The 19,923-nt window shown below is 37.2% G+C and overlaps 1 protein-coding gene across 3 annotated transcripts in view; it reads left to right on the forward strand.

The window, feature by feature from the left end:
- The window catches only part of Cdh12 (cadherin 12), a 1,068,420-nt gene that overhangs the window by 605,518 nt on the left and 442,979 nt on the right, over positions 1–19,923 (forward strand). For all 3 annotated transcript variants that reach the window (XM_029469980.1, XM_029469979.1, XM_021183292.2), the window contains one exon: positions 775–920. The gene's annotated coding sequence lies outside the window, so the exon portion shown is untranslated. The remainder of the gene's footprint in view (positions 1–774; positions 921–19,923) is intronic.

Raw genomic sequence — 19,923 nt, forward strand, 5'->3', positions numbered from 1 at the left:
ACCTTTGTGTTTTGTTTTGTTTTTTGTAAGTGTGATACTAATTTAAAATGCTATTTGAAAAAAAAGTACCGGACCAGATCTCTGTCTTACATGCATTGCTTCGCAAGCTTGTGTCTGCACGAACCTGCCAGGTAGGCTTGTTTAGTGGGAATCCTGTCTTTTTACAAGTCAGGGTTGCCCTCTGGAGGGCTGTAATAAACCTTTAAAGTCATTTTAGTTAGACAAAGGTTGATATATGTAGCAAGCTAGGGGCAAAGGCAAATGCAGCGATCTCTTTTATCACGTTGCTTTAAACATGTTTCAGGTTTAGGCTTGGCTTACAAATCAGCCCGATCAGTCTAGTAATTGTCTCGCCGCACCTTATATCTAACACGAAAGCATCTTGCAACATCGGCTGGAGAAAGCAGATTTGCTGAAGCCCCGCAATGGCTAACACTGTTTCTAATCAGCCTATAAATTATAGTCATAGTTGTAGTTTATCCATCAGGCTGGGAAAGACCAGTTTCCCAAGAGGGCTCGCTTCCTTTTCTGATTCCCAGGAGACCCACAACCTCTCTGCATGCTTTGCCTGCACACAGGGGGAGCATTGCTTGCTAATCAGGTCAATGAATACCGCCTGGCTCCAGGGACATGACAGGCGTCCATCACAGCAGTTAGGGAGACTGCAAACAGTACAGGTTCACGGAGAAACTCCCGCTAGAAAACATCGCTCAGTCCTAATTTACTCACTGAGAAATCTCCAAGGATTTCAGCTGATCCTTTTTCTCCCTTCAGACAGCGAGGAGCTTGGCATAAACACAGGCAAAGGAGAAGAGCACGCTGCCCCTCTGTGGGTGTTGATTGAAAACTTCGATCTCCTCACCCGTTTATGGTTGATCTGAAGGATTTCTCACTTGATCACCGAGAGTATTTCAATTAAGGTAAGTGCTGCTGCGCCTGACTGGCTGCATCGCGCGGAATCTCTGCACGGGGAAAGTTCTTACGGTCTGCCCTGACGTTCTGCACTGCAGTAAGTGGCTATCTAAGGCAGGGGAAGGCTTAGTTTTACAAGCAAGTGTCCTGGATGGGAGACTGAATTTGGAGATGATGGCATTTCAGAGGAGTCCTTATCAAATCTGATAGTTCTGCATTTCACAAAAGAAAAATAAAGGGATATATGGGGTGAGGGGGAGATGACTTCATTTTTGCTTCTGTAATACCCGATTAAAAACCTGCAGGATGTCAAGGTAACTTGAATTTGTTTGAAGTTATTCCATGATGTCAGGGATAAAATTGGATTCTTAAAAACCTTCTAAGTTTAATTGGGGGCAAAGAAATTTGCAAATAATTTCTGAGATCTTGGTCAGGACTCTAGTAAATGTCCCTGAGCTGCCTTTAGGTGTAAGGATGTGGGACTAAGTCTCTGAGAGTTTAAAAGTGTACATTTAAAAGATGAACTTTAATATAGGGTCTAGCAAATGTTTTTCAGAAAAATGAGCTAGAAGATTAATTATTCTATTGACATAATGTATAGTCCTTATATAAGATAGATGGAATTCGCTTATGAGATAGGTTTTGAAAAGAAGAAAATATTGCTTTCTGAAATGTTTGCTTTTAGTAAGGTAAATCAAGGTATTATGTTGAATCTTGAATTTTAGGTATATCATTTCTGAAGTTAATTTTGCAATCCACCTATAGTTAATTGAGGCTAGGTTAACGGGTCACACACAGTTTAGGGCAATTATCCACCCACTTTCAAGAAAATAGTCCATCTTATTTCTTCTGCACCCCTTCTCTTCTCTCTGTGGAAAGTATCTAGAAAGATCATGGTAAAACTTTTCCCAAAGTTAATTTAATTAGGTAAACTTTCTCCTTTCTCCTTCAATTTATACATATCAAAACACCCTGATGTATTGTTTGCAGAGTATGGTAAATATATTGACGGGAATCACTCTGTTCACCAAATTCACAGAGGATATATTGACTATCACCCTGGAGATAAGAGAACAGAGTCTATGTACCTTATTATTGTGTGGGTCTGTTATTATAAAATTATTTTAAACTAATTAAATACGCTATTTAAAATACAGTTTGATTCTGTTGCAATAGTTTGCATGCTTAGTTATAATCAGTAACCTGAAACATTAAAGTACAAGTGATATGTCTACTTGCTTTTGGTATATTATTTATCATGGTACCCCAGATGTGTCTTTAAAGCGAGCACTTATATTTCCCAGATGTCAACTCCAGTTTCCTCCCATGGGTATTTTGAGCTGGAAAGTCTTGTAAAAATGTCACAATACTGTATTAATTCACTATCTTTCTGCATCCCCATTGGATCTATTAAGGTCAATGCTGGTGCTACTGGTTCCTACACAGGGACACAATGCTTGCAGAAGTTCTTTAGGCTTATGTTCTTGCTAGTTGTGTTTTCAGTCAAGCCTGAAAATCTTTGCTATTTCTATTGTACGGCGATGTCTATCTCTTCACTGGGAGAGGGTGGCTTCTCCAATACATACAGGTAACTCTGGAAATCTGTGTTCCCAGTACTGACCATGCAGGGCAACTTAGTTTCTTTCCATCTTTTTTTTTAAGCAAACTAGGTAAAGAGGTAAAAAGCACAGGCATATTTGATATGAAATCATCTTTTTGTTGCTAGCATCAAGTCTGTAGTGCATGTACTCAGTTCAAACTCATGGCAGCTTCAAACTCAATGAACTTATGTTGGACATTGTGATCAGTGAAGTATATGACCATCAAAGGATACACACTGTGTGTCCTAATGTATTTACATGTAAACATTTAAACAACTAAAGTCCCAACTCACATGAGTATTTCCAAAGTACTTTTAATATTGCCATTGTTATTTTCTTATTTTCATTATGGAAACATCTGAGGGAATGGAGACTCTCTTGTGACCCATTGCACATTAGTACCTCATGTCCTCAAGATGACTCAGCAGATAAAAGTGTTTGTCACCAAGGCTGAGGGACTCAGCTTCACTCCCATGGCCCAAAATGTTTAATGAGAAAAAAGGTTCCTGCAAATTTTCTTATAACTCCACATGTGCACTGTAGCACGAACACACACACACACACACACACACACACACACACACACACTGATCTAAATCCAAAGCCACTTTTAGGAAACTGAGATTAAAAATATGATCAGAGGAATTCACACTCATGCCAAAGAAAACTACATTATTGAACAATATATATATATATATATTATTTGGAAATGAATTTGAAAAGGGAACTCAAGCAAGGATAACATCAAATAGAGTTAAATTTAACAAAGTTTATTTGCTGTTTATAAACTTTTTAAACATTCTCATATGAAGAAACAGCATCTATATTTCAACAATACCTGTATTTCTATACAAAAGTTACTTACAACCTTATGATGAGGAGGGAGAGGTGACATAAAATTAATATTAGTATGGAAAAAATATGATTCACTGCTAAACCCAAGATTGTGCTAAATGATACCTGCAAGTTAGATTGTATTACTAAAACATTTGGTAATATCTTTGTGCCAATTTTCATTGAGAACTGATATTTAGGATATAAAGCCTGGAACCATGGCTCAAAAGCAGTAACTACTCTTGCAAAACAAACAAAGAAGCAAATAAACAAACAAAAGCTAGATTTATTAACCAGCATCTGTGACAAATGGCTCACAAACATTTATAACTCAAGTTCTAGTGGATTCCATTCTTTCCTCTGGCCTTCACAAGCACCTACACTAATATGGTAATCATACATATACTAAGACAACCCAAATGCACAAGAAATTTTTAAGAAGTGATCAATTGTACTAGATATTTCAAAAGTTCCAAAAACATTTAGACACAAAATTGGGAATATATGTGTATATCACACACACACACACACACACACACACACACACACACACACACACACACACACACAGAGAGAGAGAGAGAGAGAGAGAGAGAGAGAGAGAGAATGAGAGAAAGAAAGAGAGAGAATCTATACCAACAAGCAGGATTTTAATTATCTTGGTTTTATTAACTGATAAATGACCCATCCTACATTTGTGTAAGTGGACTGAAAATTAATGTATAAAGCTATTAACTTTTATTAAACCTAAAGTGTGAGTATTGTCAGTAGAGACTTGTTTTTTCAGAAAAATCAGGTGGTAGAAGCATGTAGAAAGCTTAGGTACTTCCAGGAAATCAGGTGGCCTTTGCATTTGAGACCAGAAGTGAATGTGACTGATCTCACAGTCATTCCAAGAGTGGTTACTGACTACCTTGGCCTTGCATGAAAACCTTGAGACAAAAGATGCTCTCAGGGGAAATACAGCATATATGAAGTATTGACTTTAAAGAGAAATTGCTTTGTTGTTTTTATGATGTGATGGGTTTGAGCTAAACTGGAGAACCACAATGATGGCAGTCTGGAGAAATGATATATAAGATGCATGTATAAGATAGTTAAGGAAAAAAGATCATCTTAAACACTTGAAAGAGATAGAATTTCTGGTTTACTGTAAAGGCTAATGCAAGAAGAAAAGAGTGTGTCCTTGAGGAGGGATAGTAAGTCTGGGGTCATATATGTTAAGCTAGACATGCCAAAAAATACTGAGACGCTTTCCAAATTATCACATTTTTTTTTTGATCGGTGGTATAAGTTCACCAATTCAAGGTGAATAAACGTTTTTGAATTGACTTAGTAACTTCCATACCTATCATCCTGCTATCTAATAGGTAGGATAGGATGATACAGCACCATAGACACGTGTTTGGCATGTAACTTGGGTGAAATCCTGACCCCACAGTGGATATGCACTTGCTCTCTGTCCTTGGACAAATCAGTTAAAGTAGCTAAGGGCTGTTCTGATGGTCCTTAAAATGGTTACAATTATAGTATCTCTCCTATAGATTTGTTGTGACACAGAAAGGAGATAATTTGTCTAACTCACTCATTTTCTGTCAAGTATTCTGAAAATATTACTGTGAGGGAGAAGTGTTGCTATCATCTTTCACTTGACTTATCTAGGAGCGATTATTGTTCTGTCCTTGTCTTTCTGGAAGTAATAGAAAATGTGCACACAATGTTCACGATCTGGTTCTTTACTCCGTATTTACAGAAGAACCTTTGCATTTTAGGAGAATACAATTTCTTGCATTGGATTTCCACTGGTGAGTGAATGAGTCGTAAAGGAGTGTGATCTGGGAGTCAATTTAGAGAAAACTTACTCTTTTGGACAAAGGTCTAAAATAGCAGTTGAATCCTTTATTTTGACTCTTTTTGGAGCACTGAAAGAAGTTAAAGCGTTAAACCATATAATCCCTTATGGACTGTTGTTATTCCACACCTGGCTGGACTACAGGGTAAGAAAATATAGCAACAATTGTTCAAATGCATTGTCAAAATGCATGGATATCTAGCTATTCATTTCTGTACAATCAAGCATTAGCATAGAATATGTTCCAAAGCCTGTAAGGCTGAATCCTTGTTCAGAATGAGTCCTTGTTCCAATCAGAAGCATTCATATTGAATGATTCTTCTGGCTATCCTTATAATGAATATAGATTGACTGTATTGGAAAAGTATAGTTAAAGTAGAATCTATTATCTACAAGCACATTCATCTTGATATAGGATTCGAATATCCTCATTGTATATTCTGACCAAGATATTCTTTGCTGGATTCTATGTACTTGCCAATCTACACAAAACTTTCAATCGTAGAAAAGAATTTTCAGCAATGCAATCCATTTTTTTCCAAACTGCAATCCACATATCCTTATGATTCTCTGTGTAGGAACATATACTGACTTACAGCAGTAGATTCTTGAGTCTCCTTACAGTTTTAATAATTAGTAGGTTGAGAAAAAAAAACTAAAAGTGAAGTTTAGAAACATGATAAAATCAGTGTACATAGAGATGTAGCCCTAGTGACTAAGATTATAATTATTCCCCAGATATGATGATATAGAAATGATGATTTCTGCCTTCTTCATAAGCATCTCCAAAATAGAAGAGGGCATGAAATGTCACTCTTTTTAGGATTTCTGTATCATGATTTTTGATAATGTATTTCTTTGTTTTAAATTTTTATTACATTAATTTAGCTGTGTTTGTGTGTGTGTGTGTGTGTGTATAAGTGCACACATGTACTTATGCATGTTTGTATGAGTATTCACATGTTACAAGGTAGTTATGGTGGTTAAAAAAAGAAAGACTTGCATAAAGACATTCTCTCCATTTACCATGGATGCTCCAGGGACCAAACTCAGGTCCTTAGCTTTCTAAGCTTCCCAAGAACCTTTATTAGCTAAGCCATCTTGCCCATCCAAGATCTTGCACTTCTAAAGGCCTCTCTGGGGAGGCATGTGACTCTCACATTGCTCTGCCTTTCTTCTTCACTTTATGGTAGTTGCAGGTAAAGCCTTTCCTGTGACTATCATGTGACTTGTCCAATATTCCAAGGCCGCTGATTGATCAAGTTTAGAAAGAAACTGTCCTCACCATAGACAAGTGATGAGGAACTGTGAACCCAAAAACCAGTGAAGTGCTGTAAAGCTTCTATGTGCTTCTTTCATGCTGCCATCTTTGTCTCTGAAATTACATATGTGAGCTTATATCTTCTCCAAAGTTTTCTTATCATTCCATGTAAGTTGTGACATTCTCTTTGTGTCTTAAGTTTTATCTCACATTTACTAAATTCTGTAGGTTAATGGTCCCTCCCTTGGAACCATTTGCTTTATGAAGAACAGGACATACTCTTGACTGCAGATGCAGTGCCAATGCCTAGAACAGAGTTTAGTTTGTATTTGGAATTGTTATTTTTTCTCTTTTTTAATATATTATTTATTTATTTATTTATTTTAAACTCCAGATTTTATTCCCCTCCTGGTCCACCCTCTGATGTTCCACATCCCATACCTCCTCCCCACCCCGCCCCTCCTGTCTCCACTAGGATGTCCCCATCCCCCACAGCTCACCCCACCAGACCTCCAAACTCCCTGTGATCTCCAGTCTCTTAAGGGTTAGGTGCATCTTCTCTGACTGAACGTAGATACCACAGTCATCTGATATAAATGTGAGGCTTCATATCAGCTGTTATATGCTGCCTGTTTGGTGGTCCAGTGTTTGAGAGAACTTGGGGGTACAGGTTAATTGAGACTGCTGGTCCTCCACAGGATCACTCTCCTTCTTTCAGCTTTCCCTAATCAAACAACAGGGGTCAGATGTTTCTGTACATTGGCTGGGCGCAAATATCTGCATCTGACTCTTTCAGCTGCTTGTTGGGTCTTTCAGAGGAAAGTCATGATTGGTCCCTTTTTTTGAGCACTCCATAGCCTCAGTAATAGTGTCCGGCCTTGGGGCATCGCCCTGAGCTGGATCCAACTTTGGGTCTGTCACTGGACCTTCCTTTCCTTGGGCCCCTCTCCATTTCCATCCCTGCAGTTCTTTTAGAAAGGAACAATTATGAGTCAGAGTTCTGACTATGGGATGGCACCCCCATTCTTTACCCTGACTATCTGCTGGAGGTGGGCTCAATAAGTTCCCTCTGACTACTACATCCAAAGTCCCTCCCTGTGCGTCCTGAGAGTCTCTCAACTTCTAGATCTCTGGAACATTCTGGAGGGTTCCTCCAACTTTCTACCTCCTGAGGTTGCCTGTTTCCATTCTTTCTGCTGGACCATAGGGGCTTCAGTCCTTTCCCCCCCACCCAATACCAGATCAGGTTCCCCTGCCCATCCACTTTCCCTCCCAGGCCCCTCCCTCTCTCCCCCTTGTGATTGCTTTCTTCTCTCTCCCAAGTGGGACTGAGGCATTCTCATTTGGGCCCTTCAGCTTGTTGAACTTTTTGAGTTCTGTGGACTGTATCTTGGGTATTCTGTATTTTTTTAATATCCACTTATTAGTGAGTACACACCATGCATTTTCTTTTGGGTCTGAATTATATCATTCAGGATGATATATTCTAGTTCCATCTATTTGCCTATAAAAGTCAGAATGTCCTCATTTTTAATAGCTGAATAGTATTACTTTGTGTAAATGAACCACATTTTCTGTATCCATTCTTCTGACATGGGTCATTTGGGTTGTTTCCAGGTTCTGCCTATCACAAACAAAGCCACTATGAACATAGTGGAACATGTAACCATATGACATGGTGGGGCATCTTTTGGGTATATTCTTAAGAGCACTACTGCTGGGTGTTCAGATAGATCTATTTCTAAATTTCTGAAGAACCTCCAGATTGATTTCCATAGTAGTTGTACCAGTTTGCAATCCCACCAACAATGGAGGAGTGTACATTTTTAAAATATTTTTTAATGATCATTTTATTTATTTACATTTCAAATGTCATTCCCATTCCCTGTTTCCTCTCCACAAACCCCCTATTCCATCCCTCCTCCCCAGTGATTCTGTGAGGGTTCTCCCCCCACAACTCCCACCTCATTGCATTAGCATTCCCTTACACTGGGGCATTGAACCTCCACAGGACCAAGGGCCTCCCCTCCCACTGATGCCAGATAAGGCAATCTTCTGCTACTTATGCATCTGGAGTCATGGGTCTCTCCTTGTGTACACTGAAGCCTGATATAGCTGTCTCCTGAGAGGCTCTGCCAGAGCCTGACCAATACATATGTGGATGCTCATGCTTACAGCCAACCACTGAACTGAGCATGGGAACATCAACTGAGCATGGGAACATCAATGGAGGAGTTAGGAGGAGGACTGAAGGGAGTTTGCAACCCCACAGGAATTGCTATTTTTTAAAGGAAGGAATGAGGAAAGCAAAAAGCAGGAGGGAGACAGGGTGAGAACTGGAAAGATCGACACACCTTTCTATTCTACATCTTAATATGTCTACCAGTGGTGACGAGACAACACAGAGACTGAACTCTACCCATTGTGTCAAGTTATAAATACAACCAGCACACTTTTCTTTATCACTCCTCATACCTGTGTTTCTAATAAACCCCTGGATGCTCCACCCAGCTTTACAAATCTTCCCCACATAGTTTCACCTAGCTACCTCTCCATATCTCGTGTCACCTTAATCTGTCACATGACATATGGTCACCTCACTACACTCCTGTCCTCCAAAAAAGAGTACCTTGCATTTCCAGGGAATTGACCATTTATAGTTACAAATATAAATATGTAAACTTTCTCCTTCTGTTAAGGTTTCCTGTGTGACTTGTTGTTCCCTTTAGAAGCTAATCCTGAAATCCTCTTCATCAGATGTTGGCTCAGGTATAGTCAGCATCTTTGTTTCTAACTCATAAATGTCATCGGCCATATTACTTTGACATTTTATCAACGTAAGACCCTTAATGGTCAACATTGATTGGAACCATACTCCTAAATGTTTTCATAATAGAGTTTATGCCTGTTCTATGTAATTACATAAGCCATCACAGTGTTTATTAGTGGTAAGATCTGGGTCTCTTGATGGAGAAGCTGTGGATTTCATGTTCATTCCTATGTTCCCAGAGACAAATACAAAAATGCTGTTTCAAAATATTAACTGTGTTTCTTCTTTAAAATTAAGTCATTTATTCATATGACAATATCTGTTCCTTCTGCTTTGAAATTTTAATTGCTGCTATTTAAGAAAATATGTTAAGCTCTCATGTCACCTCTATTCAATGTCAGCAATTTCAAAGCTAATATTTAGACTATTCCCAAACTTCAACCGAGTTTATAACCACTGAAATCTGTTTCCTAAATTTGAAACATCACACCTACCTTATGGATTATATAGATATCTTGTCTTTAAATGAGCAAAAGAAATTATTCACACACATTGAGTAAAGGGCACAGAGTATGCTTAGACAGGGAGTGGCACTATTTGGCAGTGTGTTCTTGTTTTATAAGAGTTTTCTTGTTCATGGTGTCCACAGCAATGAAACCTTAAATAAAGTCACTTATTCTAATTGGTACCTAACTGTGCAATAATAGCATTTCTCATCCATTTGTAATCAATGAACATGAATATTTTAAGTTATATATCCTCTATCTTTAAAACTTCCTCTTTGTGGTTTATTTCATAACTAGACAATAACTAGTATCATAAAATCCTGTTCATTCTTATTCTTAGCATTTATGATCTTTGGAAAAATTAAATTGGTGGGGTAAACAGTAGAAACTGGATGTACTTCTGAACTAATAAATAAAAGCATAACTTGCATAGGTATGTGTTGACCTTCTATGCTTAGGGAAAGATTATAGTGTTACATTCAATATCACTGTAATTAAAGTGCATTTTATTACTTGTCTTTTACATGACATGAAGTGAAATGCTCTAGAAATCAATACATCGCAAACAACAACATTAATTCTGGAACGAATTTCTCTCACAGATATTTAGAAGCAATCTTCCCTGGAACCATAATCCTCAAAAGGAAATTGCAATACTTGCAGAAACACAGTTTGGGTCACCTGGGTCTAGGTCTCTGGATTTTTCTAAAAGCTTTCACAAGGCACAAATGACATTTTAAATAGCTTGTCAGGCAGTGATGTGATTTTTTTTAATGCAGGCACACAGAAATATAATGTCTCTCTCTCTCTCTCTCTCTCTCTCTCTCTCTCTCTCTCTCTCTCTCTCTCTGTGTGTGTGTGTGTGTGTGTGTGTGTTTGTTTTATCAGTTCCCCTAAAGGCAAACATCTAAAAACCAGAGATGATCATAATGCAAAGATAAATGTTGTGACTCCTGTCTGAAGAGGAACATATTATAAGCATAACAGGGTAATAGCTCGTGAGAGACAAAACAGAAGGCAAACTAGTTTTATATTACACAGTTTTTTTCTTTTTGTTTTATGCTGTGGGTCAACTAAGAAGTATTGTTAGACATCAGGATTTATTCCAGGATGCTGAGTTATTTATAAAACAAACAAACAAAAACAATAAAACAAACAAAAGCATTTCAGAGAAGAAACCTGCATAACTATGTTGCCATTTGGAAGAATAAATATGGGGAGCCTGTTCAAATATAGCACACAAAATTCCTCCATATGAAGTGATGAAAGTGTCACCTGGGTTCCATTCATATAGTAAAATGTACTTCAAGCTGATAGCTTATGTTATACCACTGTTTAACATCCCAGTTTTAAGATAGAAAGTCATGGCTACTGCCTTTCCTGTCTGTTTCACTCTGCTTTCTGTGACTGCTCTTGTGTGTGCTAACATTTGTGGCTCAGTGGATACATCTCCTCTTTCCTGTCTTTGGGTTTCATTGTCTTTGTAGTGGCATCTTCTTGCTTAGGAAATTCAATGATTTTATGTGAAGAGGTGCAGAAAGGACCATGTACTCTCTCAAATGCTGTGCTTCTTAAAGTCATGTAAAGTTTAGTATTCATTATCCAGTTATGGGTGTAAAGAAAGGAATTGCAGCTTCATTTTCACTGCAATTAATAGACTGTACTTCTTTCATATGAAAGCCTACTGACTTAGGAAGCTTTATACAACCTCTTTATATTCTATAGTTTCAATAATTGGCTATCACTGTCTCTGTGTCTTTATTTCTGTGTCTATGCACTTGCATGTCTCCATGTCTCCATGTCTCCATGTCTCCATGTCTCTCTCTCTCTCTCTCTCTCTCTCTCTCTCTCTCGTTTTGAGGGTTTTGAGCTCCAGAGCCCTGGTGATTCCCTCCACCTCAGGTTTCTCATCTCCTCAGTACTCATTCCCTCAGTAGTAATAGTAAACATATACTAGTTCACTACACTGGAATACTCTAGAAGTTTCTAGATTCTAGAACCAGGTTCTAGATCTAGAACCAGGTTCTAGAACTAGAACTGAGATTCATAGGACACCCATCTCCATCACTCCTTGCTGACCTCATCACTCCTTGCTGACCTCAGAGCAGTCTGGTTTTTTTGTTTTTCTTTTTTTGAGACTGTTTGATCCATTCTCTATTACTTCAGCCAAATTTGAAATCGAGTGCCTCTTCTCTTATTGTCTTCTTCAAAGAAATTAACATTGACAAATGTATTAGTCTAATTTCTATTGCTAATACCACTAAAAAAATAAGTTTATTTTGGCTGACATTTCTAGATGTGCCAGTTTGAGTGGGCATTTCTGGTTTCTGCCATCAAGCTCTCAGACCCAGAGGTTATAGAGAGCACATGGGTGTGTTGTACCTCTGTTTCCTCCATATCTCTGAATAAAGTCACCAGATTTTAATCCTGCCTATATCCCCATGACTTATCTAATGTTAGTTAGCATTCTCATGTAGTTTCTATCATCTTAGTGCCTTATCATTAGAATTATATTTTCATGAATTGACCCTTGGAGGACACAATTCATATGTTAAATCCATATCCAAATATTAGTAGAATTTTGTAGTAATTTAAACCATTAACTCTTAGTGTTGTATGCCTTGAAATATACTGTCAGATTTTATATTTCAGGAACAAATATCAAAGCTTGGAATATAACTCAGAAATAGAGTACTTCTCACATTCAGGCTCCAGTCTGCTTCTTCAAAAAAAAAAAAAATCCAGAATTAAAGACAGATTTTTCTAATCTGTTATTATGGTGAAAACTAAAGGTCTTCGAAATCAGCCTTAAGTTCAGTGTTCAATAAATCATTTGCTACACAGAGCAGACAGAGCTGTTGGGGTGATAGAGGGAAATAGAAAATACAATTTCTAAATGTCCTGAATTTACTCATCTAACTCTGGTAATGTCCTAAAAATCACACAAATAGAGGGTGCTCAATATCCAAGTTACTAGGTATATTTTTCAAAACAGATACAGCTTGGCCTTCATTAAAAATTTTAAGCATAGCTTTGACTCATTTGTAAAAAATAAGTGTATAGAAAATAGCAGAAATCTCCCTTTCTTGAGCTGTTAGATATGATAGACACCATCTGTCTATCATGTTTATAAAGCATGCTCAGTTTGAATTTTCAAACTTGTTAATGCATTGTGTTTAATAATGGCAAAATGAAAAGAACAAAATAAATGTGTTTAACATTATGAATATTTACTTTGTAGATATTGAAGGAGAAAAGCCTAGGTAAAGGAAAATTTTTATTTTGCCTTAATAATTATGGTAATAATATTGTGTGTGTGTGTGTATTGTGTGTCCATGTGTTTGCCTGTATATGAATGTTTGTATGTGTCTTTGTATGGACACATATAATATAGGAGTATAGTCATTTATTTTAAAATTTTGCCATAGTACTATGTTGTAATTATAGGAAAGTAGTCTTTTTCTTTACCTTATTTTTTATTAGATATTTTCTTTATTTACATTTCAAATGTTATCCCCATTTCTGGTTTCCTCTCCGAAAATGCCCCCTATGCACCCCTCCCCCTGTTCATCAATCACCCACTCCCACTTCCTGGCCCTGGCATTCCCTTACACTGGAGTATAGAGCCTTCACAGGACCATGGGCCTCTCCTCCCATTGATGACTGACTAGGCCATCTTCTGCCACATATGCAGCTGGAACCATGAGCCCCACCATTTGTAGTCTTTGGTTGGTGGTTTAGTTCCAGGGAGATCTGGGGGTACTGGCTAGTTCATATTGTTGTTCTTCCTATGGGGCTGCAAACCCCTTCATCTTATTGGGTCCTTTCTCTAGCTCCTCCATTGGGGACCCTGTGCTCAGTCCAATAGTAGGCTGTGAGCATCCATCTCTGTATTTGTAAAGCACTGGTTGAGCCTCTCAGGAGACAGCTATATCAGGCTTCTGTCAGCAAACACTTGTTGGCATACACAAAAGTGTCTGTTTGGTGATTGTATATGGGATGAATCCCCAAGTGGGGCAGTCTCAAGTATTTAGATTGATTTTAAGGTGAAGGAGATAGTATTCGCTTTATTCATTTATTAATAAATGAATTTTCCCACTAATTTGCAAGAATCCCCACAGGAAATCTTTCATAATTTTTTCAGGCTGATTGGAAAGAGACCTATATGAAAATAAATGAGGATGAATGTAAGAATTTCTGCAAATAGCATTAAAATTGTAAATCAGGAAGAATCCATACTTGTTGAGATAATTTATAAATTTTAAATGTGATGATTTTGTGTGTGAGTAGTTAAGGTGGAGAATTACTCTTAGAATCTTTTTACTGTGCAGTAGTATTTTAGGGAACAGATGATAATGACATAGTTCTAGATGACAAAATGCTAAAATATACCTTTGCCAATACAAGACCTTCATAAAATCAAAAAACACTAAGATAAAATAAAACACAGAAGAAGTGGAAGCCATGATACACAAAGTCTCCACATCAAGAGTCTTCCTGCAAGCCTGACAAGACCCCTTGCCTCTGTCACCCTCAGGCTGAAACTGAGTACAGAAGGAAAGACACAGAGTAGAGTTCTATGAATATATGACACTGACCTGTGTTTACAGTATTGTCTAGATATTGGGAAATGGGAACTGCACAGGAATCATTTGGGAAAAGAAGCAATGTTCATCATATGAAATATTTCATGGGAATGAGGATTCATACAGGGCTATATCAGTTTCCTAACCTCACAGAAATTTGACATGGAATAGAGAAAACAGAAACAGCAACAGAGAGGAGGATGGGAGGCCACAGGGAGTCTGGGGATGCTTCAGAAGTTGTTTTAATCCCAGGTTGCTTGTTTGAACACATTTCTCAATTCCTTCTGCAGATAGGAGATTTTCAATTCAAAGAACTAAGAGGATTTTGAACACTGTAAATTCCTCTACCTACCCGAAATAAATTCGATGAAGTCATGTTGTCAGTATTGCTGGGTATACCAGATCCTCATGGGAATATATCATACTAGACGGGAGCAAAATAAACTGATTTGTCTCTCAAATATAAGAAACTAAACATATACACATGCTCACTTACACACATGCACATACACAGTCACATACATAGCACACACACACACACACACACACCACCACCACCACCACTACTACCACTACCACCACCAACAACAACACACATGACACACACTTTCCACTAAGGTTTCATCTATGTTATATCACCCCATTTGGTGTATTGTCCTTTTGTTGTTATTTTTCTTATTTAAATATTTCTGAACTTCTTTGTTTAGAACCTGTGATTAAGATGTCCAGGGACTCCTTTTGTTAATTTTAATTAATTACATAATGCTGGATTCTCTGGATTGCCATGCATTTGTGTGTGTGTGTGTGTGTGTGTGTGTGTGTGTGTGTGTGTACAAATGCTACACAGTGAGAAAGATGAGTGGAGCACTTTGTTCCTTCATACTCAACTAAATCTGGGAAGAAGGGGAAAACTAACAACACATGGAAAATAGGTTTTGTTTTTTAGAAGAATATGAAACATAAATGTTTAAATAAATCACATTAAGTGGTATTAAAATAACAGTTAAAGCATTTCTTGTTTGTGTGAAGGTGTATTATTGTGTTCTCGAGTATTTAAATTATTTATTAAATGAAAGAACCTATGAGTGGCATCAAGTGCACTGTCTACTGAAATACAGTTTCTCTAGGAAGAAACAATAACTATATTTCCTTTGATTGAATATCCAGAGCTATGAAAAACAATATTCAAGGACTTGTTGATCAATGGACAAGAGCACATTTTTTTCTTTAATTTTAACAAACTAAAATTTAAATCTGACTATCCACGTATGATTCATCTCTCTTTACACAGTTTTCTTTACATTTTTAAAGCCTGCTCTCTCTCTCTTTTTTAATATCCTACAGATAATACCTTACTGGATGTTGTATAATGACAATCCATAATAAATATGCTTAGCACAATATCAATGGTATAGAAGTCATACAATGGCTATGGATTTTGAGTTTAATCCATGACCTGCATGACACACGTCCTCATAATTTTCTGGCTTTTTAATGTTATTTTTTATTTTTTTATCTTTTGTAATCCTTTAACATCTTTCTTTTCCAGTCATCTTAGACCTTGTCCCTGATCCCAGTCTCAACCTAGCCCTCAAGGGTCTCTAATAATTTCAAGCTAAGAAAAGGCTCTGTTTACCAGAAGAATCGAAGCAACTTTTATTAGAGACCTCTGGCACCTCAAATGCCTAGTGCTAGGATAATAAAATGGTATTGTATCTCCATCAAATGATACTTTTATGATGACTGAAGACCTCTGGCGAGATTAGGATACCTCAAGCACTCAATGTCTCCCCTGGCTGTAGATGAAGACTCCCCAGATGCTCACTGTTCATTTTGGAAAGAATATTCGAGTGTTTCCCTCTCTGAACTCATACCATCAGCAAGGTGAGACTTCTGCTGAGGATGCTCATGAGAAATCACAAGTCCTTTGTGCAAACTAATTGCTGCCCTTCCATTCTCATGTGTTTGGACATATATTTTGACCCTGGCCTTCCAACTGAGGAAACTCAGAATATAATACATGGAAAGAATTCTTTTTCTTTCTGCAAAATCAGTAAAGAATGATAAGAAAGAGATGCAGAAAATAAAATAAAGAGCTGGCAACCTTGTAAGATAGTCTGCCCAGTACTCAAACATTTTATGAATTTTCTGTAAATATAGCAAGAATTTGGTGTATCTTTGCTTAAAGACTACATTTAATGGTGTCTTGCAGAGTATATAACAAGATTCATGTCTATCAAGCTGTCAAGTTAAACTTCGGAGTCCACCTTATTTATGCATTAACCATAGGACCTTTGCTTCCATTTCCAAATTCCAACCTATCTAAGCACTGGCTGTGAAAATACCTGCCCATTCTGTTAAAGATTCATTCCCCAGTACCATAACTCATACTGATAGACACTAAAATGCTATGTAAATTCAGTTGCTATTAGTTAATCTTAATGACACACATATATGATACCGTTATGAGTTCAGTAAGCTGTTCTTATTAAGCCCAAACATTCACTGTCTTGTTATCAATGAAGTCCCCTGATCCATTCAGAAATTTTCAGGCAATTTGCTAATATAGTATACCTACAGGATCAATTGTAGTGATATAGATTTTTAAAGTATTTATTTCAATTTATGTGTAACTCTTTTACCTTAATATATTCATATGTACCACATATATACCTGCTATACATTGAGGTACATAAAAAGTATCAAATCCTCTGGAAATGGAATTATAGGTGACTGTGTGCCACATTAGTACCAGGAACCAAAATCTAGTTTCTCCACAAGAGAAGCAAGTGTTCTTAAACACTGAGTCAGACCCACAAAGTTTGATTGTAAAAATGTGTGCCAGTCAAATATGGCTACTTTGATGAATCCACACATATATGATGTAAAAAGCCTTGAAAAAAAACAGGAACACTGTAATAGGAATATCTTTCACATTGCGTACATTCGAGAAGCAGACAGGAATTCAGTACAATTTAAGAACTTCCATAGTAAGACCCCAGTCTACTTTCCATCCTCAAAGTCTAGTAAAGTTCCCTGGGGTTGGAGAGAAGAAAAGAAAATAGTAGTATCTGTATTGTCTGACACTTAGTATATTCACAACACTTATAACAACAAATTCAGAGACCATGTTCTTGAAATCTACCTTCAGCAAATTACAGCATTATATGTTTTTCTTTTTGTCACCTTTTGATTTACTTTTGTGTGCATGTGTCTGTGTGTGCTTTAATATACATGCACACTGATGAGTATTTACAAATGCTCCACAAGATGCATGTGGAAATCAGAGGGAAACTTATAGGGACTGATTCTCTCCTTCCACCCACGTGGGTTCCAGAAATCAAACTCAGATTGGCAGGCTCAGCACAGCCGTCACTGTCTAACCATAAGACTTACTTCATCTTTATTATTTTTGTTAAAGTGTGAATGTATTTCTTCCTAGAAACTTGGGACAGAATACACAAAGTTATAGTAAGTTTGTAGACATTGGTATTTACATTAATATTAATTGCCAAAAACATTTATCCCTTGAAAATAGACAAAAAAGGCATGTGTAGACTGTGATGTTATTGGGAGTGTGACTGTATATTTGTTAAATTTTAAAATTTCCCCAGAATTTGTGATTAAACCCTAACTCTCTTCTCAAATCATTGGAACCATGGCCAATACTGCAGTTGTTTTCTCCCTGATACTTTTTATTCCATGTGTTTTTATTCCTCTACCAGTTCATGGAAATACTGAGTCTTTTCGAGGAAAAAGTGATGAATAAAAATTGTTTCAACCCAGTTCTTATGAGAAAAGAGCAGAAAACTCACCTCTAATAGTTTCTCTTTGGATTCTGTCCTATCAGTGTCTGTTAGTATCAGAATTTCTCCAAGGGACACTGTTAGAGTTAAGTATGGAGAAGATTTGAAGACTAGAAAAGAGAAGTGTGACTTGTAAGCAAGCCATAAGAAATTCTAACATGTGGCTCTGTCAGGACAAGTGAAAGCGTGGTGCTCACTTTGAAGCTGATTTTCTGTAGGTATTTTTACTATAATAGAAGCTTTGTTGAAAGGAAAACTACATTCGTTTGAGATGGAGGACTCAGACTCAACATTGTAGCATTCAAATGCAGTGACATTAACCGACTTGGAATGATCGTGCGCCATCTATGTTATACCTGTTCAGTTCTACTTGTAGGAAGATCTTCCCTGTTTGCACACAGTATCACAATGAAAACGGTTTTGTTCTGATGAGCCATGAGAGAGCTTCTGATTTTACCTTTATTTAATCCTCATGACCTCCATTTGAACTAAGTTTGGACCAATGGTCTTCACCCAGGACATACTGTGATGACTCAATATGAGAATTAATTACAAAAGTAATCATGTCTGTTAGCTAATTATTCAAATCTTAATTGTGACTCTGCTGGCCCAATTAGCCCAGAACACAAGGCTAATGTTAGGCATGGGTGGATACTCAGCATCTGTGCCTAAGTGAGAGGCATCTGCTGCCAAGAAGTGCAGGGATGGTAGTGTCTGCTCACCAGCTGTGAGCAATCAGCTCTAGAAGGGCACACAGGGCCAGCCTGAGGGGTCATAGGAGGCTGCAGGCTTGCTGTACAGACATGTATCCCTTGGAAACCAAAAAGCACAAAAGCCACTATGTTTTGTTCTACCAAAATTTAAACAGGAAAACAATATTCTGCAGTTCCTTATCCTTTTTTTAAGTGCCTACTGCTATCAAAGGAAGTAAGCTAGCTATAAATTCATCAGAAGTCAATAGGCTTATATAAACTGCTTCAGATCATCTCAGACTATGAACATTTACTTGAACAATATGGTTTCTCACAAAATAAATATAAATGAACAAGTAGATCATCTATTTGTTATGAGTAATAAAATTTTAGGTCTGTTGGTTTTGACCTTTGTTGTATGTATAATCAATATCTCTGCATTTGATTTGTTTACATTTCATTATTGATTTTATCTCTACTATGTACGATGGATTATATTAATAATGCGATTTACTTTTAAAGTATTTATTATTAATGTTTATTAATAATATATGTGCCTGTTCTTTGCTGGAAGAAATCAAATATTAGTGAAGGAATAAAATGGTACAAACTATCCAGTCTTAATAGCTCTGTACATACATCAGCTCTTGTTGTGGATGTGGATTGAGTTTCCCTGTTAGGTTTAGCAGTGCCATTTACTAAAGTTTTTTAATTAATTCACAACTCAAATATACCTGTGAAAGCACTTAAAATTATTGAAGATGAAACCTGCTACTTACCAAAAATGTGTGTGTATATCTTGCCCCTGGATGTAGTAGTGATTATTTAACTTATGTTACTTTTTGGTGTGTGTGTTGGGGGCAGGGGCAGATAATATTTTAACAAAATTAAAAGGATTCCAGGAGTTTTGCAACATCCCATCATGGTTTTCCATCATTGCTGACACTATGAAAAACCATGTAAGTTCTCTGTTACTGAACAACTTACATTAGACAATTCGGGTTTATGTATAACAGAGATAGTTGCACATAAGGAGAATTTTTCCACATCAGCATTGCTTTCTACTATAGCACAGAACAGCACCCTGCCTACTTTACAAAATC

Source organism: Mus caroli, chromosome 15 (genome assembly GCF_900094665.2).
Source record: "Mus caroli chromosome 15, CAROLI_EIJ_v1.1, whole genome shotgun sequence".
Lineage (NCBI taxonomy): Eukaryota > Metazoa > Chordata > Mammalia > Rodentia > Muridae > Mus > Mus caroli.